The 25,714-nt window shown below is 31.7% G+C and overlaps 1 long non-coding RNA gene across 1 annotated transcript in view; it reads right to left on the bottom strand.

The window, feature by feature from the left end:
* Window positions 1–18,071, bottom strand: part of LOC110260473 — an 81,187-nt gene extending 63,116 nt beyond the window's left edge. Inside the window, exon 1 of the long non-coding RNA XR_002343782.1 lies at window positions 17,879–18,071. This is a non-coding gene — a long non-coding RNA (uncharacterized LOC110260473). The remainder of the gene's footprint in view (window positions 1–17,878) is intronic.

Here is a 25,714-nt window from a genome sequence, read left to right as displayed (position 1 = left end):
ATACTTTTTAATTTTGAGCAAAGGAATCAAGCCAAATAAAGATATTTTTTAAACATTGATATGTAAAATCTTAAATATTTAGGTATGTAGGTATATGAATACAGTCATATAACGTGGCTAATACTATAGCAAAGTGGTTCTGTTGAGAAATACACTGCATGGTGTACAAATGTATTTATTGAAAGTATTTGCTTTTTGCCCAGTATTATTAAAAGCAAATATGAGTACAATACCTTTGCTATCAAAGTAGATCTAGATTTATTCAAAAAGCACAAATTAGTGATGAATGTGACAGGATATTAATTGAAACTACCCTATTTTGGATGCATTTTCCTCTAAATTAGTTACATTGTCCCAAAACTCAGGATTTGAACATCCTGTTCATTGGAATGAAAATTCAGTATGATGTTTTGAATGCTTTCAAGATCCCTACCATGTGTTATTACTCACAGAGGAAATTTAGTGTTTGTTTGTAGATAATATTCTGCATCAAAAAGGGCTTTGAATATACAAGTCTGTGGTCTTATAATGGAACAAAAGATGAAGACCATAATGAATTATAAGAAGTGTATTTCTGAAGTGGGATTTGTAAAAAAAAAACATTTACAGTGAAATTTTTGTCATGTAAGATAAATACGAATTGTCAGTAATTATTATTTTAATATGCTGGATTTTAAGTACAGATACAGTACAAAGGCCATGTTAGCATTTAAAATTATTATTAGTGACATGTTTGTACCTGTTACTAATAATAATCCCATCCATGAAACACCACTGAATGTAATATCAAAATGTATGATTTCACTTGCCTAGTTATGTTATGCTGTCCTGCGGTAGTTTATGAGTGTTTGAAAGATGGATAGATCAACTAATGGTACATTACTAATACATAAATATTAGATTTAAACTATAACCTGAGTTTAAAAGCTTAGATTACACTTAATTGTAATAGTAACCATTGATAATATTGATTTCTACATATTTCACTCAATTCATCTTTGTTTTGATTGCATCATTACTGCTCTCTGAGCTTCACATTCCTTTTTTAAAATTTGGCTTCCTAAAACAGAAAGTAAATTGAATATAAGTCCACCTACATAAAGATTTTATATAGATTTATTCTTGCTTTTGAAAATAATCTGAGCATGAATTATCCTACAGACAGGCTTATGACCATTCCAGCCCCAGAATCAATCATACAGCCTGATATGCCTACATTTTATTTTCCTACGAATTTTGATTTTTTAATACCACCTAAGGATATGCTAACAAATATTATTTTAAAATAAGTATTACATGTGGGTAGAGTTATGCTTTAATTTCATACCCTATTTAAAACATCAAATAAAGTAAAAAAGAAAAGAAAAATACTAGATAATTGTTCCACGATTCAATATATAGAGAGAGCTTCAAGAAAAAACAATGAAGTGTCCTATAGAAGGCTCAAAATAGCAAGAGCTTGACTCTGTCATTGATTTACTCTGTGCTCTTCAGGCAACCCGTTCACTGAAATTTAACATATTAAATTTTAAAATTTTCTATAAAACAGAGCTCTACTAAGGAAATTATATAAAGTGTTGAGCAAATTTTAAAAATAATTATGACCCTATGATAGCCTGATTTAATCTGGAACTTTCAGAGATCAATCTTTTGGTATGAATACATGGCTAAAAACCATGGCTGAATCACCGAAAGTTGACAGAAGGCAATACAGAGATTCCCATGACCCTGGTTCTATCACCCCATCATCTGCCTACACCCCATTGTCAGTGGAGAAAATATAGTTTGCCTCCAAAGTTTTTCATAGTCCTATGTCGCTGCCATTGCTGTCATTGAAAAAGAAACCCAATATTCCCAAGTGACAAAGCCTCTTCCTTCCTTCCTCACCACTATACAGAAAGGTCAGAATCTTGCCATACAGAGACCACCATTCCTATTCCCAGTATACCTGCTTACATCTTAGTCATAATAAGAGCACAAGACTCAACTCTTACGCTTTATTGCCCGGTTTCTCATCCCCTAATTCTACTGTGATCACGGACCCCACCTTAACGTAGAAACTCTTCCACTGTGCTATCTTGAATGTGCAGTAAGTTATCAACAAAACTGACATGTAATTTTTCTGCTTTTTTTTCTTTTTCTTTTTCCTGTTTGCCCTGATTAAAACTTACCAGTGCCCTGAGGACATTCTTGACATGGTTTATTCTCATGAACCTTACATACCAGATGGAGATTCCTACCTTCTAATTTCTTCTCTGTTTACATGCATTGCCTGAGTAATTTCATCTAGTACACTACTTTTAAAATGAGAGCTGATGACTCCTAATTTTTATTGCCAACCCTAATGTCTTTTGAACTGCAGTCCCTTAAATTCAACTGTCTCCTTAACAATGCCCTTCACATAGCTATCCAATTAATTTTTCCAAAAATGTTGATTTATCAGCTTCCAAAATTAGTTGTTCTTCATTATTTCCCCTTTCCACTTGGTCTGAATTTTTTTCCTCTCACACTCCACATCCAATCAACCAGCAAATTATTTCAGTGCTAAGATTTAAACACATTCATAGCTTGTCATTTTGTGTGCTTAAGATGAAAAATCATTTTGTCTTCTTCTTTAGCATTACAGCTTTGAAAAAATAATCTATAATGTATAAGCCTTGTAATTGGGATTCCCTAGTGTACATCGTTGGTAGTAATAATACAATAATTTTATTTAGAGTGGTATTAATTACACAGAATATACTGAAGTTAAAGTAGCAGTAAATTAAAACAGAAGTAAATTAAAGATATACCCACTCATAGAAATAATAGGTTGCTTTTAAAATCTAGTTTAATAATTCTATAATTTTATACATTAATATTTTACTTTCTTTAGTGGCATTAAACTAGTTTATTAAAGACAGAATCCAATTTGCATAGACAGCTTGATAATGAAAACCTTTTTCTTAATTTACAGAGCCTCATAAAAAGAATGTATAATAAGTGAAATTCTCTCTCTCTTTCTCTCTCAAGGCTTCTCAAATGGAACTTTATTAGTATTTAAGGCAGGAATCATCTTTGCTGTCAAATTCACTGATGGGCCACTTAGCATCCATGACCCTCAAGGAAATGTCAGTGACATTTATCATTATTTTGACACCCCAAAATGCACTTAAAGAGTTCTGGAAGCCTCCAAATAAGAGCAGTGCTGTCTGGATTACTCATAAACTAGACAATTTCTGTTTATCAATATAATAGTGACTAGTACCTACCAAAGCTTCATGCTATGTAAAACACATTAAAGAAGTTAATGTACAATGAAACAATGGATTCATCAGCAAGTGCTATATAGAACATTATTCTTCACTTGAGCACCTAAGGACTCAACTCTCCTTGAGTTTGACTAGTCTGCTCGATGTTACAGCTTTTATCTACATAGGAAATACAATTGGAAACATCCCTAAGTGTACTAGAATTGGAAGGTTTACTGCCATTGCAGCTTTCTAATTCGACAATCAAAAGCAATACTCTTGCATTGAAAGTTGGTGAAAGATAAGAGAAATTCCTGATTCAACCTATTTAATTCAAAAAGTGAACATTCTATATATATATATATATATATATATATATATATATTTCCTACTTTATTGAGTTCTATGGACAAAAATTAAAAATTAAAAGAGCACTTATTTGTCTCATTGAGATTTCTGTATAAAAAGGAATAGAAATAATTACATAGAAATTATAGTATTAAAATGTTATTATATGGGGAAAGTGTATACACACACACACATGCACACATAGATAAATATATATCTATCTATGCATGTGTGTGTATGGGGAAACTGTACTATGATTCAGAGGTTAGAGAGAGTACTTCCAACTTATCAAGTAGTGACAACCAAATTTGTATATATGGATAAAGAAAAATCCAATGACTTTAAAAGAGTTGTCCTTTTTTTTTTTAACCACTTAACTCTTCTCTTTTTCCCCTTTTTGGGAGCCAGACACTAATGATTAAGACACTCAAAATAAACTGGATATATGATGGAAATTAGAAAGTCACCATACATGTCCAGGGGAAGATCTAGGTTCAGAAAAAAAACTTGAAGAGAACTTAAGTTCACACAAAAGTCTGACCCTTATAAAAGTGCCAACCTAAAGCAAATTAAAAAAAAAAAAGAATTAATAAACAAACTGAAAATACTAAGAAAGGGGGAGAATATGATTGCCAAAATTGCCACAACATTGGATTCAAATGTCCAGTTTTCAACAAAAAAATTGCAAGGCATACAAATAAACAGGGAAATGTGATCTAGTCAGAAGAAAAATAGTAACAATGAAAACATTGATAAAAATAGCCTATATGATGGATATATTAGACAAATACTTTTAAAAAACTATGTAAATATACTCAAAAAAAAAAGATATGTAGTGAGTCAAGAAAGTGTTAGGTAAACAAATACAAATATCAAGTAAAAGATAGAAAGCCTAAAAAGATACCAAAAATAGATTCTGGAGCTGTAAAGTACAATAATTAAAATGAAAATTTCATGTGAGAAACTAATGTAAGTTTGCAGAGGCAGAAGAAGTCTGAAAACATGAAAATGGGCCCATAGAAACCACTGATTCTGAGGAACCAAAAGAACACTTATTGAAGAAAGTGAACAGATTGTAAGAGACCTGTGGGACACCATCAAATAGACCAACATATACATTGTTGGCATCTCAGAGGAAGAAGAGAGACAACAATGGGCAGAGAGAATATTTGAATATAAAATAGAAGAAAACTTCCAGAATTTCATGAGAACCATAAATATAAACTCATAGATATTCAACTGAGCCAAATTAAATTCAAACAATGAAAGGCCAAAAATCAGTTTTGAAAGCAGCAAGAGAAAAGGAACTCTGCATATACAATTACAAACACATTATAAAAAACTTTAAAGCAAGAAAGCAGTGGCTGATATTCAGAGTGCTAAAAGAAAAAAAAAAGTCACCCAAAATTCTATATCCAACTAAACTATCCTCCAAAAGTGAGACACAAATTAAGACATTCCCAAATAAACTCAAATGATTTTGTTAGACTTGACCTGCCTGGCAAGAAATTCCAAAGGGAGATCTTCAGGGTGAAATAAAAGTAAACTAGACAATGACTTGAAGACACAGAAGATATAATGTTCTCAGTAAAAGTAAATATATAGGGTGAAATAAAAGTAAACTAGACAATGACTTGAAGACATAGAAGATATGATGTTCTCAGTAAAAGTAAATATATGGTATTATTATAACAATGCTATATAATTCTAATTTTCATTATCTATGTCTTTTGAGAAATCTGTTTTTTAAAAATTATTAGTCTAAAAACTATTATTATAACTTCAGCTTTTAACTACACATTTTGCTTTCTACATAATATACTAATGCAAGAAAAACTTTGTTTTTTTGGACAGATTGTAAATACATATGAAATTTTATGACATCAACAACTGAAAGTATTGAGGATAGAGCTGTTAAATGAGCAGTTTTGTATGTTAATCAAGTTAAGCTTATATAAATCAGAACAGAAGTATCATAATTTCAGGATGTCAAATATAATCATCATGGTAACCACAAAGAAAATTGCTAAAAAATATGTATAAGGAAATGAGAAGGTAATTTAAATATTTCACTACAGGAAAATAACTAAATTCAAAAAGAAACAGCAATACAGGAATTGTAGTACAAAAATTAAAATATAAGCGTATAGAGGATAAATAGAAAAATAGCAGAAGTAGGTCCCTTTTATCAGTAATTACGTTAAATGTAAATAGACTATAATTTCCAACCAAAAGACAAATATTGAAAGAATGAATTTTTTTTTAAATATGATCCAATTATATGACACCTACAAGAGACTCAGATGGTGTCCAAATACAAAATAGGTTGAAAGTGAGAAAAGATATCCCATGTAAATTGTACCCCAAAGAGGGCAGGATTAAACAACATTAAACAAAATACAATTTTCATCAAAGAAGTTCTCAAGAGTCAAAAATTTTCAATAATGCAAAAGATGTAAAATTACAGACATTTACACACACAGAGACTAATAAAATATATGAAGCAAAAATTGACAGAATTTAAAGGAATAATAGACAACTCAAAAAAAAGAGAGACATTAATAACCCCTTCTCAATAATGGATAGAATGAGAAAGAAGTAAAGAAGTAGAGGACTTGAACAACACAATAAATAAACTAGATCTAACAGACATGTATAGAACACTCATTCCATAAACAACAGAATATGCATTCTTCTCAAGTACATTTGGGACATTTTTTATGATAGATCATAGAAGCCACAAATTAAGTCTCAATAGATTAAAAATAATAGATACCATACAAATAATATTCTATAACAACAATAGATGAAATTATAAGTTGATAACAGAAGGAAAAATGCAAAATTCATATAATGGAATTAACGTAGTTGTAAACAACTGATTGATTAAATAAGAAGTAAAATTGGAAAAACCTTTAGCTAGCTGGACTATGAAAAAAGGTGAGAAGGCTCAAATTACTAAAGTCTGCAAATAAAATGGAGACATTAATATATATTCCATAGAAACATATAGGATTATAAGTATTACAAAGAGATGAATGCCAAAAATTATATAACCAAGATAAAATGAACACATTTCTAGATATAAAAATTCTAGCAAGATAAAATTTTGAAGAAATAGAAACTATGAGTAGATATCTAATGAGGAAATTCAATCAGTAATCCAAAATCTCCCAACAAAGAAAACTTCTGAACCAGACAGGTTAATTGACGAATTCTACCAAACATTTCAAGAACTAACACCAGTATCAAATTTAACAAAAATGTGGAGAAGGAAGATGCCCAGACTTATTCCATGAGTCGAGCATTAATTAACCAAATCCTGAAGTCAGAAAAAGACACTAAAAGAAAACTAAAGACAATATCCCTTGTAAATAGTGCTATAAAAATCCTAAACAAAACACTAGCAAACTGAATTCAGAAGCACATTAAAAGGATTGTACCACATATGAAAATTAATCAATATAATACATGATTAACAAAATAAAGGAATAAAGACACAAAATCATTTGAACTGGTTCAGAAAAAATATGCAACAAAATTCAACATCTTTCGTAACAGAAAAACTCAAAAAATTAGGAGTAGAAAATATGAAAGCATATATAAAAACACACAGTGAACATCATGTAGTGAAAGAATGAAAGTTTTTCCTCTAAGATCGGGATCAAAGTAAGGAAGTCCACTTTCACCACTTCCATCCAACATAGTAGTAGTGGTCCTAGTTAGAGCAATTACGGAAGAGAGAAAAAAACACATCCAAATCAAAAGGTAAAATCTAAAATTATTTCTGTTTGCAATTGAGATGGTCTTATATGCAGAAACCTCTAAAGAACCTCCCCACACAAAAAAACTGTTAGAACTAATAAATAAATTTGGCAAAGAAGAACACACAAAAAGTCAACACAAAAATAAGTTGCATTTCTTTACACTAAAATAATCTGAAAAAGAATTTTTTAAAATTCTGTTTATAATATTTTCAAAAAGAATAAAATACTTAGGCATTGATTTAACTGACATGAAATACTTTAACAAAAAAGATTACAAGATATCTGAAAGGAATTTTATTATTTATTTATGTTCTCTCATAATAGAAAAAATGTAACACTCTGAAATCCCTCTTTTTTCTCATGGACAAGTAATTTAATTTGAAAGGAGGGCTATAAAGCACTAAATGTCAGTAGTTTCACCTAATAGTCTCATTTAGTGAGATAATTTAATAAATGCCGTGATATGGCAAGCTTTTTAAAATTGCTGGAATTATTAACACATGATGAGAAACAAGAAAACTTCTGGTTGAAAAATCTGGGTGCACCTAATAAAATTTTTAGAGGTGAAAGAGGGGAAAAAAGTATATGTGTAACTGTGTATATGTGTATGCATACATGTGTATACATGTACTTACACATACATATACACGTGTAAATGTGTGTATTTATATATATATATATATATATATATATATATATGTTTGGAGTAGTTAAAATATTAAAGGAATGTTCTTGTTTTTGAAGGTTTGGAAGACAAAGTCATAAACTCCCATGTACACAATGCCCCATTGAGAATTTTAAAGTTATATTTTAATTTTAATTTCTCCTAGCTTATTAGTTTTATCCAGGTTTTCTAATTATCTATTAGACATTATTGGTTATATTTTCTAAGAACCTGAGTTTCCAACCTTTATCACTTCCTTCTCAATAAACTGCTTTTTTATTTTTTCTTTAAAGGGCATTTCTGTTGGTTTTAAGTTTCTTGAGGTTTTGTTTATCTGATGAGGTCTTTATATTCCCTTCACTTTTATTTTATTTTTTTCCCTTCACTTTAAAGGATAAAGTTTTTGGATATTGAATTCTAGGAGCTTTTATCCCCTGATTTTTTAACATTTTTTAAACATCTTGTGCAACTTCCTTCTTGCTTGCTTTCTAATACATTCACTGCAATTCCTATCCATGTCCTTCTATATTTAAATTTTTTTTTTTTTATCTTGCTTCTTTCAAGACATTCTCTTTGTCTCTGGTTGTCTATTTGAATAAGATCTACTCGGAGACTTTTTGACGCTTTGGTATTTATTCTGCATTGTGTTCCCTGTAACTGCAACTCCCTCTCCCCTTCCCCCGTCTTTCCTCCTCTTCTTCTCTCTCCCTCTGTGTGTGCTGTAGGGATATGCTCTTCCCATATCACTGACTCTTTCCTGAATCTGTCATTATATGGTCACTACTAAAAAATGGAATTCAAGTCATTTTTTTATTGTCATAGATTCATCTAATATTTCCAAGCAAACATGCTTGTTTCTATCTATGATCAATGTCCCAGTAATTGTATATACCTTTAAGTAATAGTAAAACTAATGGTACATTTCTATTCACTTTACTTGACAGTTTGACAAAGTATAACAGTTGCCACACGTGACTCAAAATGAGCTAAGCCGTACCTTGACCCACCTACACCCTGTTGTAGAGACACTTCAACTGATTGCATTCTCAGATGTCATGACAATGGTAAATACCTATATAAGGTTTTAAATACTTATTTCCAATCGCTGTGCTTATCTTGTAACTACATTATCAGTAACAGCATTTTGCTGCCTGGATCCAGTGCTTTGTTTACACTTGGCAAAGCACTGCTCTAGAGGAATGAAAATTTAACACATCAAAATGTGTGTAACTTCTTTTCAGGGAACAGATTATTCACTGCCTCATTGAGCATCAACAACATTTCAGGTATGTAATAAATCAAACATTGACAGGGTTCCTGCTCAGTAGTTCTATAATAAAACAGAGAGATATGCAGAGGAAAGGATATACTATATATGTTCCACAGTGAAGCAAGTCAACAAAAGAGAAAGATTTTCAAGTAAGGAGGCGACCTTCATCATTCATTTTTATACCTGTCATATTAATGACTTTCAGCTAAAATCTCTTCACAAAGGAAATGTAAACAAAGAAACTACTAGGCATTTTACATGCAAATAATAATATGGCTCTGAATAGTTTTCTGTTATTCTCAATGTTAGAAAACCTATCCTGCTAACATCCAAATGGATGTACGGCATTTGAATATTTTATAAACCTTTTCTAAATTGAAGCCCCTATTATGTAAAAAAAATATTTTTTTTGCTGTACCTGAGGCATGTGCAAGTTCCCAGGCCAGGGATCGAACACACACCACAGATGTAACTAGAGTCACAGCAGGCAGTGACAGTGCTGGAGCCACCAAGGAACTCCAGACAGCCATATTATTAACACAGTAAGTAAGCAGAAATACTTAGAACATTAGCATCGTGCTGTACTGATAGAATTTTGTTGTACATTATAATGATTAGGAAAAGCCCTTTTATTTTTATGATCCTATTCTTATGGTACTATAATTTGTCAGATTTGGTAGAATTAAAATATTTTATATTCTATCAAAATATGTATCTTTAAGGTAAATGCAATGTATTGATTGAATTTATTTTTTAATTTAAAAAATTGTTTCTTTTTATAGCCTCATATGTGGCACTATGAAAATTCCATGGCAAGGGTCAAATCGGAGCTGCAGCTGCAGGCCTATGCCACAGCCACAGCAACACTGGATCTGAGCCACATCTGTGATGGATGCCAGAGCTTGCCACACTGCCAGATCCTTAAGTATAGAGTGAGGCCAGGGATCAAACCTGCATCCTCACAGAGAAAATATCAGGTCCTTAACTCACAGAGCCACAGTGGGAACTTTTGATCATTTAAATATTAAAAATGTTATGTTCAACTGAATTATTTTTATATGCTGTACAATGTTATCCAATAACTCTAAGTTGTGAATTTGGATTTTATTTTTGTTTTAATGACATAAGTTATTTCCATTCATTAATGAATTTTTCATTATGGATCAACTGTGTCCTTTGATTATCAATTGTTTTATTCAATAAATATAATTCATAAATTATTTACAGATATTTATTTATTATTGGTCCACTTCCCTCACTTCACACTGTGGTATGTTTCTATGAAAAAAAAAAAATCAATTGATATGTAATATCAGTGACAACAAGGACTCAGAATGATTGATTCAGTGAAAGAATGCTTTGAATACTGTCTGTATTGCTAAGGATAATTGGATCCCTCTTGTCAGAATGCTTTAGAAGGTCTTGATTATGTAACCCAATATATCATTCTCCCTTGAGTCTTTTTGACAACATTGCACTTTTTTGCCAATGATTCTCTATTCTGCCATTGTCCATTTTATATACATCATTGTCTACATCTACAGACAACATCTCTCTAGACTGATACAGCAAGTCCCTTCAAAGGGTCTCTTTGTGTTTGATGTTTAGTTAATATAAGGTAGGCTCCATACATCTTAGGATCCCATACTTCACTCTCATGTATATGACAACTTTACTGATTGAAGAAAAGTGAAGATTAAAGAAGACAACAAAGTATAGAATTAAACCATACCCTAATCACTAATTTTGCTACAATTAAAAGCTCCCAAGTAGTTGTACATCTCATGATTATCCGTGAGTCAAGAAAGACTCCAAAGATTTTTGCCCTGAGCAATAGGAAAATGAAATTGCAATTTTTAGCTATCAGGAAGACTATAGGTTTGGAAGAGAATGACACAGGTTTAATTTCATATTTGTTAGTTTTAAGGCACTCTCTAGCTATTCAGACTGAGAAATCCAGTAGGCAAGTGCATATATTAACTGGATTTACAAAGTGCTGTGCTGTAACTATAAATTCTGGAAATATCAAGTTATACATGATATTTAAACTTATAGGACTGAATGAAATCACAGAGAAGCTGGGTGTAGAAGGAATAAAGGATTAATGAGATTAAGAGAATTAACAAAGTACTTGAGGTAGTAGAAGGTCGACCAAAAGAAATGACATCTGAGACCATGTGAGGAGTTTTCCAAAGAAAGGAGTGGTCTTCTATCCCCTCATTTAAGAGAGGGGGGAAAAAAATCCTAACTCAGACTAAAGAAACTAAGTTTCTAGTAGATTTGAAATTTGACCTCAATATTGCTAATAGTACTGAACCCAATATTGCTGAAATATGAGAATATTGCTGATAAGTACAGAAAAGTACTGAAAATTTATAATTAGATTTATCAACCTGGAGATTATTGGTGACCTTGACAAGTGCAGTTTTGATTAAACGGTAGGGATGATTAAAAGGAGCTTGAGAAATAAAGAAAATAGAGACACTGAAATGAGAGAATATACATCTCCTTGAAGACCTTTTGTTTTATAGAAGAGCAAAGCACTGGGAAAGAAGTTGGAGGGAAGTATGGTCACCACATGAAAACTACTGTGAAATAGACCCATACTGATGACAAAGATCATTTGAGATGGAAAAGATGTTTATACAGAAGATAACAGTATATAACTGAAGAGTGATATTTTTGATAGGACATTTTATTAATGGAAATTATTTTAAAATCCTGTTTAAAACATGATCAATACTTAAAATCAAACATGGTAGTCTCTGTTTATCTTATTTTGAATAAAAATAAAAAGGTAGGAGAAATAACTGAGGAATAAAGTGTTGTTCCTAAAACATACATGCACAGCTGTGGTCAATGATTAACAATAAGTCTGCTCTGCTACTAGAGAGAACGTGTGGTTAGCATAAAAAAAAATGTTACCCTAAGTGTCTCTTTATAGAAATCATATGATCTTACTATGTCTTAAGGTCATTTGATCACTGCAGTCTCATATTCTAAATATTCACAAATAATAATAGATTAAATGCATTTCATATTGAAATTTTTGAAGAAATAACCCAATATGTGGAATAAATAGTAAAGATTTATGTTATCCAATGTCATTACATGAATATAAATGTCTTTTTGTCAATTAAAGGTTTTATAACCATGCTGTTTTTAGATTTTAATGTACTTTGTGTCCGAGACACATATAATTCACACTTACTAGAAGTACCAGTTGGAGGGGAAAAGATGACATGAGGTCCATCACAATTTCATATTGCAAAGTTCGTTTTAATTTCACAAATTTTATCTTGATGGGTAGAAACTAATACTGAGCCCTTGTTATATGCCCAGGCTCTCTGTTCAGGGCTTTGAATTGATCCCTTCACTCAAGAAAAGGAAAAAAAAATGAAAGTAAGTTTATTTAAAGAAACAGTCTAAGCATATATTTCTAGTTTACAGAAGATTTGAAATTTGAACCCAAGAGACTTCTCTCCCTAGAATCTGAATATCAATTTGTTTCTCATAAAGTAAATGATAGAAAGAAAGAACTCAGGCACTTTAAAATTATGGTTAAGAGAGAAAATAAAACATTGTCCCTTCAAGGATAATTCCAATTATGTACTACAAAGAAACACATAGGATTATTTAATCACCCTAGACATTTTCCTGCTCAGAATAGAAGCCATTTCTTGCATAAGAGGGAGCAGGAATACGCAATAGGAGATGATGGGAGCAAACAAGTTTGGGTTCTTTGTTAAATGCATTATGTGATACTACATAATATATTCTAGTGCCTCAAAAATGTAAAATTATATATTAATAAGTCATCAAAGAGATAGAATATCTAGTCAGTTTGCAGGGTCACACACAATTACAAGGAGAATCAAATAGCTTTGGAACATAGTCATCCCTAGACCCTTAAACATTATGCAACATCTGCCACAATAATCTCAAATGCCCACAATTACTGATTTCCTTATTGTGATCTATTTTTTTCTAAATCTCATTTTCCTGGATTTTTTAATATATGAAAAGTGTGGGCAGCCATGCACTCTTTCTTAGAATACATGTTAGTATTCAAAGGGACAAAATACAGCACCAAAATTTGAGATAGAGCCAGCCCCAAAGAATGGAAATTAATTCAAGATTTCTGCTTCACAGAGGACTGCCTGTTGAATTGAAATAGGTTAATCATTTTATGAAAACTACTTTCAAATAGTAAAAATTATACATTCTCCCATGAATCAAAGCCCATTGTGGCTGAATTGTAAGGTCATGGGTGACCGTGACATGAGATCTCCAGGCAGACCAAGTGCACATTAATTCAATGTTTTCTAATATTATAGTTATAGCAGAAATGAAAGCACATAGCTAGAATACTCCCAAGGCTTATATATTATGCAGGCAGCACAGAACAATGATTATAAATCTCTTTCCAGACATAGCAAAAACCAACCTTACAAATCTGCCTTTACTTTAGGTAACACAGGGGTTAAGAATATCATAAGAAATTTTCCTAAATAACTTCACAATGTCTTGATAAATGATGTCATCCATCACCAATAATGTGAACTAACTGAATCAAATTAATTATTTTGCAATCATGATCTAGTACAGAGATCAAGGTCATGTTATTACATCAGCAGAACATTGACTAGTTGTGAATTATTCTTGATGAGACATCCAATTCTTAAATCTTGAGCTGGTAGTCACTGGAGGCCTATTAACAATTATAGATTATAAGCATTTTACACAATACCATTATTCACAGCTCCTACATACTCCTCTGTGAAATACTGTAAGGCATATGGCTTATAAAAGTAACTTCTAAAGAATATTAAGCATATAGGTGGAATATTTAAGAAATTTCCTGTGTGATTATTTAGATAAACCTGAGTATTTAGCATTTACATTCTTTATAATGATGCTTCCTTATATCTTGAAATACCACAGCATAGTCAGTTTATTCTCACTACATTGTTTTTTAAGTACAAATAAATGTCAAATGATAGAAGATAAAATATTTATCATTTTATCAAATATTGATAAAATTAAGTTTCTTAATTTCCAGTTTTTAAATGCAGTCACCTAGAGATGTCATCTTCTTTCTTATGATCCAGTTATAAGACTTTGAAGAACTTACCATTAAAAAAACATGCAAAACATTAGAATAAATGATCTCCAAGGTGAATCATGATTTCACAAATTCAACTTATACCACCTGTAAATTCCAAAAGTTATGATTTTTTCTGACTCAAAAAAAGATACTCAATCTAATTATATTAATAAACTAGGAAAACATAAGTTCTGAAAATTTAGTACATAAACTGAATGTTTCTTAAAGACAAGGTTTATGTTTCTTTTCTTCAACAAGGAATCACTAGAACATCTAATTGTGTTTCATCTACAGTAGCTCTTCAATACTTACTTAGCAAATACTGCTTTTCAAGATCTCGTATTTTAAGCTGAGTATGGGAACTTCCCAATTTTTTAAATTAAAGTACAGTGGATTAACAATATGCCAGGAGTTCCTGTAGTGGCTCAGTGGTTAATGAATCCGACTAGGAGCCATGAGGTTGAGGGTTCGATCCCTGGCCTTGCTCAGTGGGTTAAGGATCTGGCATTGCCCTGTGCTGTGGTGTAGGTTGCAGACGCGGCTCGGATCCCGTGTTGCTGTGGCTCTGGTATAGGCCAGCAGCTACAGCACTGATTAACCCATAGCCTGGAAACCTCCATATGCTGCAGATGTAGCTCTAGAAAAGACAAAAAACAAAAAACAATGTGCCAATTTCTGCTGGAAATCAAAGTGACTCAGTCATATACATACAACTACATATATATACATACACGTTTTTTTTTTTTTTTTTTTGTCTTTTTTGCTATTTCTTTGGGCCGCTCCTGCGGCACATGGAGGTTCCCAGGCTAGGGGTCCAATCGGAGCTGCAGCCACCTGCCTACGCCAGAGCCACAGCAACGCGGGATCCGAGCCGCGTCTGCAACCCACACCACAGCCCACGGCAACACCGGATCATCAACCCACTGAGCAAGGGCAGGGATCGAACCCGCAGCCCCATGGTTCCCAGTCGGACTCGCCAACCACTGCGCCACGACGGGAACTCCCTACACGTTATTTTTAAAATATTATTTTCCATCATGTTCTATCCCAGAAAATTGTATGTACTTCCTTGTGCTACATAGTAGGGCCTTATTGTCTATTAATTCTAAATTTAATAGTTTGCATCTATTAACTCCAAACTCAACAGGTCATCCCATCTTCCCAAGTTTTAATAGAGTAATATTTTTCTTTACTATTTCAAATATATTATACCATAGAATTCAGGTTTATTATTCGATAAATTATAAAATTCTTTGGAAAAGAACTATCATTAACATAAGTTGAAAATTACAAATTTTAAATGTGTGCCATATAAAAATATTTTAAATAAATTGAGCAATCCTCCATCTATGAATTATATGTTCATAAGTATTCATGCCTATGTTGCTGTAACACTATAAATGTCTATTTAAAGGGTCAGTATAAAGTTGAGAACACCATAGTATATTATGTATGTATATATATGCAGTAATATGTATATATTAGAGACAGGGACACAGAGAGAGAAGGATAGAAAATGTAGTTGAGTAATGCATATTCTGAGGAGACAGCTGGAATTTTTAGGAACTACATTATCAGTGTAATGAAATTAAAAAGTAAAACAAAATATTCTTTAAAAGTATTAAATAAAAAAGCTAAAAAATATTGATGAATTAGTAGACTAAAGTTTAAACAATAGCAACAACAAAAAAATCCCAGTATGAAATAATACAGTAAAATTTGTCATTTGGTTTTGAGGGACTAACAGAGAAAAATGAAGACAATTCAAAGATTTACATGCAATACAATACAACACACTGATTTATCTAAATTCCTGATTGGATCCAGGTGGCCTCATATTCTCCTGACAGATGGAAAATTAAATCATTTATCTAGGTTGTTAATATTGTACAGAATCGTTATAGTCACTCATGATGTCTGGCATGCCAGGAAAAACAAGCCAAAAAAAAAAAAAAAAAAAAAAAAAAAAAAAAAAAAAGCCAGAAAAACAAGGGACAATACAGAAAATAGAAACAGAGCCATGGGTTATCAGACTTTGAAATTACAGTTGTAAAAAACGATTTTAAGGAGTTCCTGTCATGGCTCAGTGGTTAACGAATCTGACTAGAACCATGTGGTTGAGGGTTCGATCCTGGCCTTGCTAGTGGGTTAAGGATCCGGCATTGCCAGGTCTCAGATGCGACTCAGATCCTGTGCTGCTGTGGCTCTGGCATAGGCCGGTGGCTACAGCTCTGATTAGACCCCTAGCCTGGGAACCTCCATATGCCATGGAAGTGGCCCTAGAAAAGGCAAAAAGCCAAAAAAAAAAAAAAGATGTTAATAAAGTCCTCCAAAACAGACAAGATGTAAATTTTCACAAAAGAAGTAGCTATAAAGGAGTATAAATAATAATTTTAGATTTGAAAAATGAAACGTCAACATATACATGTAATAACAGCTTAGATACACCCAAAAAGAGGAATGTTACAATAGATGATAGCTAAAGAGCAAATATACAAGTTGAAGCTTGGAAAAGTCAACAAAACAAATGGAAAAGTTATTTATATCTATATATTCATAGATATATAGTAATTGAATGACTCTTAAGATTTGACTTATGTGTGATTATGTTCCCTCAAGAAGAGGGTAAAAAAAAGTATGTCAGATGTGATATTTGAAAACATATACTAGCTATAAAGTTTTTGCTGAAAAATATCAACATGAAGCCACAAATTCAAGAACTCTGATACTCAAGAATGTAAATGAAAATAAAACTTCAAACAGGTAAAGGATACACAAGCACTTGAAAATTAAAAATAACAGAAATCTTCAAATCGGATAGCATGAACAAAATTATCTGTTATTCTTTGTACGTAAAAGTCTTGTCAATGTAATGACATAGATATAATTTTACTTCTGACTAAATATCTCAGCACAACTCATAAATATATGTACTATGATATATGTTTTAAAATGGTCATAGAGTATTGTTATCCTCAAATGGGAATTAATTTTATTGTCCTTTGACAGTTGAGTTGATAAATTATCCAATTATATTAAACTGGAATACAAAATACAATAAAAATGCAAAGAGTGAAAAAAAATATGTTGTAAAGCTATTTTGAGTGAAAGGAGTCAAGCCAGACAGAGAAAAAAAGTTACAAAGTGAGTAATACTATTTATAAAAAATTTCAAATCAAGTAAACATCTAACAGAAGTCTAGCAATGATTATCATATTCTACAAGGAAGAAGAGAAATGTAACCATAAAGGAACAAAAGATGGTTGTTTTTTTAATGGGTGTGTCGTCCTAGCAATCTTAGATTTCTTGACCTGAGTACTAGTAACTGTATCCTTATAATTATTAAATTTTACATTTATGTTTTATGCATATGTGTTTGCATACATTGCATTTAAAAAGTTTCAAAATATATCAACTCCAGTTTTATATTACCGACACAACAAATAATCAAAAATTTACTGACTTTAGAACAACATAAAAATATAATCTTACAGTTTTGTGGTTTAAAAATTTGACATGGGTCTTGCCAAGCTCAATCCTGGTGTTAGCAGAGTTGTTTCTTTCTGGAGGTTCTCAGATAAAGCTCATTTTCTTGCCTTTTCTGGCTTTTGGGGGCTCCCACATTCGTTGGTTCATGGCTCCCTTTCCTCCATCTTCAAAAGTCTTCAATGTTGCTTCCCTCTGACCATTCCCCTTTAATCACATTTCCCTCTGATTGCCCTCTTCTGCCTCCCTCTTCCACCTTTAAAGATTCTTGTAGTTACATTGGTTTCACCTGGATAATGCGGATTAACCTCCTTATGTAAAGATGCACTGATTAGCAAATAATTCCATCTGCAACCTTACCTCTTTCTTGCCACAAAAACTTACATATTCAGAGGTTCTGGGGATGAGACTGTGAATATCCTTGGGGAGATATTATTCTATAGATAACAACTTTAAACAATTTTCCATAATATTTAAAGAGACAATGTTATTTCTGGTACATAATGATGTTATCCGGGGCCATGGCTTCAATAAAGAAGATTTTTGAATTTTTTTTCAAATCCGACAAAGTATTTGTCACTAATTTAATGATGTGTTATAGCAGAATGAGTTTGATGTCCTTCATTTCTTTCTCCAAAACTAACAAAACTAACAAAAATTTTATAAATTTTAGTTTTTTTGAAAAATAAATTTTAAAACATTATTTCTCACAAGATGATAGTGTTTAACTCACATATCTTCAAACTCTTTCCAAGATATGATACCTTATTTGTTTGTTTTTTTGTGCATTAAAATAAAAGATTCATGCAACATATTTTTGTAAATGTTTTCAAAATGTACAATATTCTTCTTTTGACATCTAATAAGTTGAGATTTTTAGTAAAGTGATCCTAACTTGAGGTTCATTGAGAATAAATTTAATATATTTGGAAGAAAAATACTTTTTATTTTTAAAAATTAAAATATTTCCCTGGCTGTATCAGTGGCATATGGAAGTTCCAGGGCCAGGGATTGAATCCTAGCAACATCTGTGACCTACCCACAGCTGCATCAATGCTGGATCCTGGAATAACACTTTTAAATTTTGTGTTATAGTAATTGTTTATACTTCAATTATCTTTCCAAATACAAGTAAGTATCAGACAATTATCAAAACAGTTTTGAGAATTCTACCTAGAAATTCATACTGCCTATCACATTTCACGTATTTGAAATTTATAAAATATTTACAAATTCTATAGTTCATAGTCATTACTAATTCATACAGAATCATTCCTGAATTAATATAAATTTGATATATACACTTTGTTTTCCTGCTGTCAGATATATTTGTTTCTCAGATATACTTCTCCATAATTATTCCCTTTTCTCCTGTGTCTTTTAATTGCATTTCCATCTCCCATCCTATGTGGCATAATCTTTATATTTTTCTTTAATTGTTTTATGTATGTTGCTTTCACTGCTTTTGGTCAACTCTTATTCTTCTATAATCAATAAAATACTACAGTTCATGGTTAGAGCCCCTTGATGCTCATCACAGTAAAATTGTACCAGCGACCTCAAACAGCTCATTTCAGATGTGCATCCCAAATTTCTGATGTTTATGCAAATTTTAGTCTAATTATCTGAAAGTTTTTAGAACAATGACCCCAGGAGTATGACCCTTCTCCATAAACATCTTCCTGCACTAATAGGCTTTGGAAGCTCTCTTTCTTCTTTCCTCCCATGTAAATGGAAATCGCTGAACTTATGTGCACTTGACTGTTATTAAAAACCAGAACCAGTGGGGTGTCTTAGCAGAGGCAGATGAAAAATTTCCAAACTCTTAAATAAGGGAGAATGTCTAGGACATCATCACCTCCATGTCACCTTTAATAGAGGATTTACCTTGGGAGGTGAAATCACCCTTTGTCTTTAAGAGGCATTATGTGTCCTTTATCTGACCTTTAAGAGATAAATAGAATAAGTCAATTCTTGGCATCATTTCAGAGAAGTTAGTTATCTGGAATTGCCTCTGTATTTCAAGAGAGCAATATGAATAGAATATTTTTTAAATATGAACATAATTAGAATATATATGTGCCTTTGGTTTCAAAAGTCAAATTTCACTTTAGAGGTTTTGTGCCTCTCAATTTTTAAAAAATTAAATACGTACTATTTCTATATTATTGAATATTCCATAATTATTTATGCTAAAGTATACTTGTGACATATGCATCCTTTTGTGAAGCTGAATGTTTCAAAGAGAAATATTACTAAAACATCACAGGTACAAATTAAAATGTATTTTCCCTAAAGGATCTAAATTTTATTATTAATATTGGTACTACATATCTTTTATAATGTTGCAAAAAAGATTTTTTATATTTATTAATTTTTTTCTCAACACCAGGCAAATTCAGTTAGAAATACAGACATGAGTTTTAAAATTTACTTAGGATTTTATTAAAGAAAGAATAAAGCCTGAAATTATTGGCTATATTGTATATGCTTTACTGTTTACTGCTTCATTGGAACAAAAATAGAAAATGAAACAAAACAAATGAAATTTGAATACCATTATTAAAATTAGTCAAGTTTATCAAAACTTTGAGTTGGATGACACAACAATAACATACTAAATGATCACTACCAAAACCAATTCTCCTGTTCACTGAATTTGAGATGCAAAAGGGGTTCACTTTTATTGTTAGTAAAATTATTCTTTTCAATGTCAAAATATAACGACCAATCATTTTGATTCAATCTTCACTGAATCCAAACTTTATAAATTAGCATAGAACTTTGCAGTTTTCATAAAGTTGTTTCTCTAACAGTAGAGATTTAAAAACCCTCTGTGGAAGTATAAGTTGGAAATTGCCTGTTCAAAGAAATTTATGATTTTATTACAGCTGCATATTGACTATTCCTCTAGTAACCTGCAGGCAGAAAGTAACAGTTTATTTATTCAAACTGCAAATGAAATTGGGCAAGAAAAGTAATTAGCAAGCAACAAAAAAATAATGGAAAAGCACCATAAAAGCAGTTCAGAATTTATGTGGGTTGTCAGATGGTTAGAAAAATAACACTTTAATTTTAAAAAGGTAGAAAACTATATATGTATTTTTTTCCTCAACAAACTGACTAAACATAGGTATAGATTTTTCAAAGGCAATACTAAGAAACACCAGTATCATTTCCTAAATTTTCAAATAATTTAAAATTTTTGTAAATATAATTTTAAGTATTTTGTTTTAAATAGAAACTTTATAGTGAATGATATGTTTATTTAATTAGAGACTGGGAATGTTTGACTATTCTGTTTTTTGAAATGTCAGTGATTGATATTTTACAACTGACAGATCTCACTAACATTGCACAAACCCCCAAGATAATACATACATTTAGACAAAAAATAACAATAATTATATCTAATAGTGGCCAATTACAAGATAATAGTGGTGCTGTTTTCTGGGTTGTACTTATTTGTGACATGAAAACATTTCTGAATCTGCCAGAAAAGTCAGATGTTACTTCTTAAAGTCATACATATATTAGTCACTGAACTATCAACATAAAAACAGTTGAAAGAATACAATAGTTTGCTTAAAGCTTAATGCTTAGTGTTTCAATTCCTGGGGGCACCACATTTACAACTAAGCAAATGAAAAAGATTCTCTGAAAGACTTCCCACGTTATAGGCAAGACCAATTTACAGCACATCTAGATTAGTTTATTAAAAGCTACTTAATCCCATTGCTGTTTTCCTGGAAAAATTTCAATGACATTAGACATTCCTAAGAAAGTCTTCATGAAAACATCAAAGTTTCTTAGCTTGATCCTCAGGGTAACTTGACAATCTCCTAGCTTCTTTTTTTTCCAAAACATCCTCTGTGTTACAGCTCTACCAGAAACCGAAACTTTGCTCAGATCTGCGTGAATTCTCGTGAAGAATTACCATAGGCCTCACATTTAGGCATTTTTTTACCCTGGACATTTTCTTTTCTTGGAAGTTCCCCTATATTTTGATTATCTTCTACCTGAACATCATATGAGAATTGGCCTAGATTCCTTACTTCTGTGAACTCTTTCAGCTACTCCTCACAAGCAGCTTCTCCATTTATTCAATGAGCAAATTGGTTACATCTGTTGTCCTGCATCATTTAAAGAAATAAAATGAGATCTCTGTAGATGAGCAAAGGCTGGTAGAAAGTGGTGAGGGAGGAGAGTCAGATGTGTAAAACATAATTAAATGTATTGATACAGGAGATGTAATAGAAGTGTGAGCAAAATACTTTGGGATCACTTAAGTGAGAATATCTAATTGCATATGGGTGAATATGGAGACATTTGAAACTAGTTAAATACGTGCTCATTGGCCAGTAACCCTTCAAATTATCTACACCTCAACAGACTCCCAGCTGATATCACTTCTTTGTCCATTCATAGTGTTTAAAATATATTTGTTGAATGAATCACAACTCATATAACAGCTTCTGAATTGTAACATAATTCTCATATCTCTATAACCAGCAATGCAAAACTGTCCAAACATTTCTGCATTTCCAAGGTATTTTGTACCCATTATTTGCCTTCTGTCCCGTGCTCTTTAGAAATCAGAGCAGATTTTAAAGATAATAATAGCAGACTGTGGTACTCAGTTCATTGTCTATTCCTTTTCACAGCAACTCTAGCTTAAATATGTTGTATGAATGCTTGCTCTGGGAATTGGATCTGAATATGGCCTGAACAAAAAAGTAACTGCAGAATTTTCGTTCGTTTTCTGGAGGGCTTTCTCAACACCTTTTTCAAGACTTTATCCCCTCAAGTCCTACATTTCTCATCAGTTTTCCAGTGTGTTGTCATGTGTTTTTTTTTTTTTTTTCTTTCTTCTCCTCTTCATTTCTTTTTCTTAATTTCTTAATGTTTTTCAACTGAAGCATAATTGACTTAAAACATTATATTAATTACAAGTGTATAAAGTAGTGATTCCATACTTTTATAGCTTATACTGCATTTGAAGTTATTATAAATACTGGCTACATTTCTAGTGTTGTCTGTTACATCCTTTAAAACATGTGTTTTGTACCTAGATGTTGTACCTCTTATCCCCTTCAACTATCTTGTCCCTTCCCCATACCTCTCTCCTTAGGTAATCACTACTTTGTTCTCTGTACCTGTGAGTCTGTTCCTGTCTTGTTACACTCATTTGTCTTATTTTTTAGATTCCATGTATAAGTGAAAGCATATAGTATTTGTTTTTCTCTTACTCTTTTTCACTAAATGTAATACCTTCTAGTTCCATCATGTTAAAAAATGGCAAAAATATATATCATCATCTTCTTTATCCATTCATCTATTGATGATACTTATGTTGCTTCCATATTTTGGTTATTATAAAAAAGCACTGCAATGAATATTAGGGTGCATGCATCTTTTCAAATTAGTGTCTTCATTTTCTTCAGCTATATATGCCCAGAAGTGGAATTGTTGGATCATATGGTATATGTTTTTTTTAATTTTGAGGTAACTCCATACATTTTCTTATTTTAAAATTTTATTATTTTTATTTCTTTGTAAGAGTGTATTTGTATGATTTTAACTTCTCTACCAGAAATGAAATAAGAAGTCCAAAAGAACTTTGACTTTGGAATAAAACCCATAGTTACTGGGAAAGTAACTTACTCTTCTTACAGATTAATATCCTTTATCTGTAATGAGCCAAATGAAATTCAAAAATTAAACATGTGGCTGAGAAAAAAAAAAAAAAAAACATGTGTTTTTCTTTAACAGTAAAATACTGAATAAAATGCATAAATTTACCATTAGAGGAGTTTCCATCATGGCTTAGTGGAAATTAATATGACTAGTATCCATGAGGACACAGGGTAGATCCCTGGCCTTGCTCAGTGGGATAAGGATCCAGCACTGTCAAGAGCAGTGGTATAGGCTGCAGATGTGGCTCAGACCCCATATTGTGGTTGTGGTGTAGGCCAGCAGCTACAGCTCTGATTCTACCTCTAGCCTGAGAACCTCCATACACCCAGAGTGTGGCCCTAAAAAAGACAAGCTAAACAAACAAATGCTATCTGATAATAGTTTTAAATATTGTATTCAAAAAGAAAACAATTTACAGGTAAGCAGATTGAGTAAAACAATTCATTTTATGCACAATTCAACAAAATGGACAAGAAATTTCTTTAAAAGGTATAACTCATAAATACAAGTAGATCCAAGTATCAAATGTTTTGACTGAAGGAGTGATGTAAAAATATTTTTACAATGGCAGATGAAATAATAATAGCAATTTAGGGAAAAGGCATGAATTAAATATACCAGCCAAACTCCATTACTCTTCATCTTCTCTGAAAATGATTGAAACAGTACTCACTTTTCACTGAAAATACAACCATGCATGGAGTTCCCTCTGTGGCACAGTGGATTAAGGATTTGGTGTTATCTCTGTAGTGGTGCATGTTCCATCCCCAGCCCACAACAGTGGGTTAAGGATCTGGTGTTGCCACAGCTGCAGGATAGGTTGCAAGTGAGGCTTTCATTTGATCCCTGGCCTTGGAACTTCCATGGGTTGTGGGTGCAGCTATAAGAAAAATATGTATATAAACCATGCTTGACTTTAATATTACTTTGGTGAGAAACGAATATTAACAATATTGTAATATGCCATGAAAAATTTCTTAACACATACATGTTCATGGACCTGCTTTCTACTTTAGCTAAAAACGTTGTTGGATAAGACATGGTTTGATCTATTTCTGTTTATATGATCATGTCACTATTCACATGACATATATGAACATTGATAGATAGCTATGAAAAGACTAATAAAAGAGACATTTGTTTTCTTTAAATTTGGGATAGAAATATAGCTCATTCTAAATCATTTCTAGTTTGCATAAATCTTGTATAAGTTTAGCTCTTCTTCAGAGTGCTGCCAAAGTAAATGTAATAGCTTAAATAATCACACAATAAATAAGCAAATTAGGGAAATATTCAATTCATTGAAAGCTCTTGATTTTACTGAATGCCTATGAGTACTAAGTCTAAAATTTAACATTCTTCTTCACAGTAAACTTATAACAGATTTCATACCATTGACAAAAAGAAAATTTATTAAATGGAAATAAAATATTTTACACTATAGTATTAATGAGGTAACTCTAATTTTTAAAAAAATTTTCCTTATGTGTAAAAGAACATTAGAGCATGGGATTTATGATTTAGTGCACTTTATAATTTAATCCATTTGAATAGTCCATGATAATTTTTTAATCTAAATTTGTATCTATGTACCACTGCATCCTCATATAAATATTGTAAATTGCATCTTTTTTAACATGACTGCGCTTCATACAGTTCATAAATTCATGTATAATTGCCACATTGGAAAGTGAAGTGAGGCTCTTCTATGCCATCTTGTTTTCTCTAACCTCAGATTTGAACCTTTTCCGTCTTGGTGCGTGATTTCCCACACTTAGCATCAATTACCATTAGTAAGCTAATAAAGTTGATTTTCTTGTTTGCTTGCTTGCTTGCTTGTTTTCTTATTTATAAATAAAAGAGTTACATCTCAAATTGATACAATTTTGTAAACCAGAACTTGAACTCAATAGCACCAACTCAGCACAGATCACCTGACTTGTGTTGATTAGCATATTTTGGGTTTTTTTGTTCCTTTTTTCTTATGGTGATTAGCATTTCCTGCATTTTTCTTTACTTTCGTGGGAATTTTCTGTCTTTATCATGACATAAATTATGATATAATTAGCTCTTTTTATGAGATTGTGTGGTCCTTTCTAACTAGTGAGGAAAAACTAAAAAAATGGATATGACATAATCTTTTCT

Source organism: Sus scrofa, chromosome 4, assembly GCF_000003025.6.
Source record: "Sus scrofa isolate TJ Tabasco breed Duroc chromosome 4, Sscrofa11.1, whole genome shotgun sequence".
Lineage (NCBI taxonomy): Eukaryota > Metazoa > Chordata > Mammalia > Artiodactyla > Suidae > Sus > Sus scrofa.
Note: the sequence above shows the minus strand (reverse complement) of the source record. Positions and strands in the feature narration are given on the sequence as shown.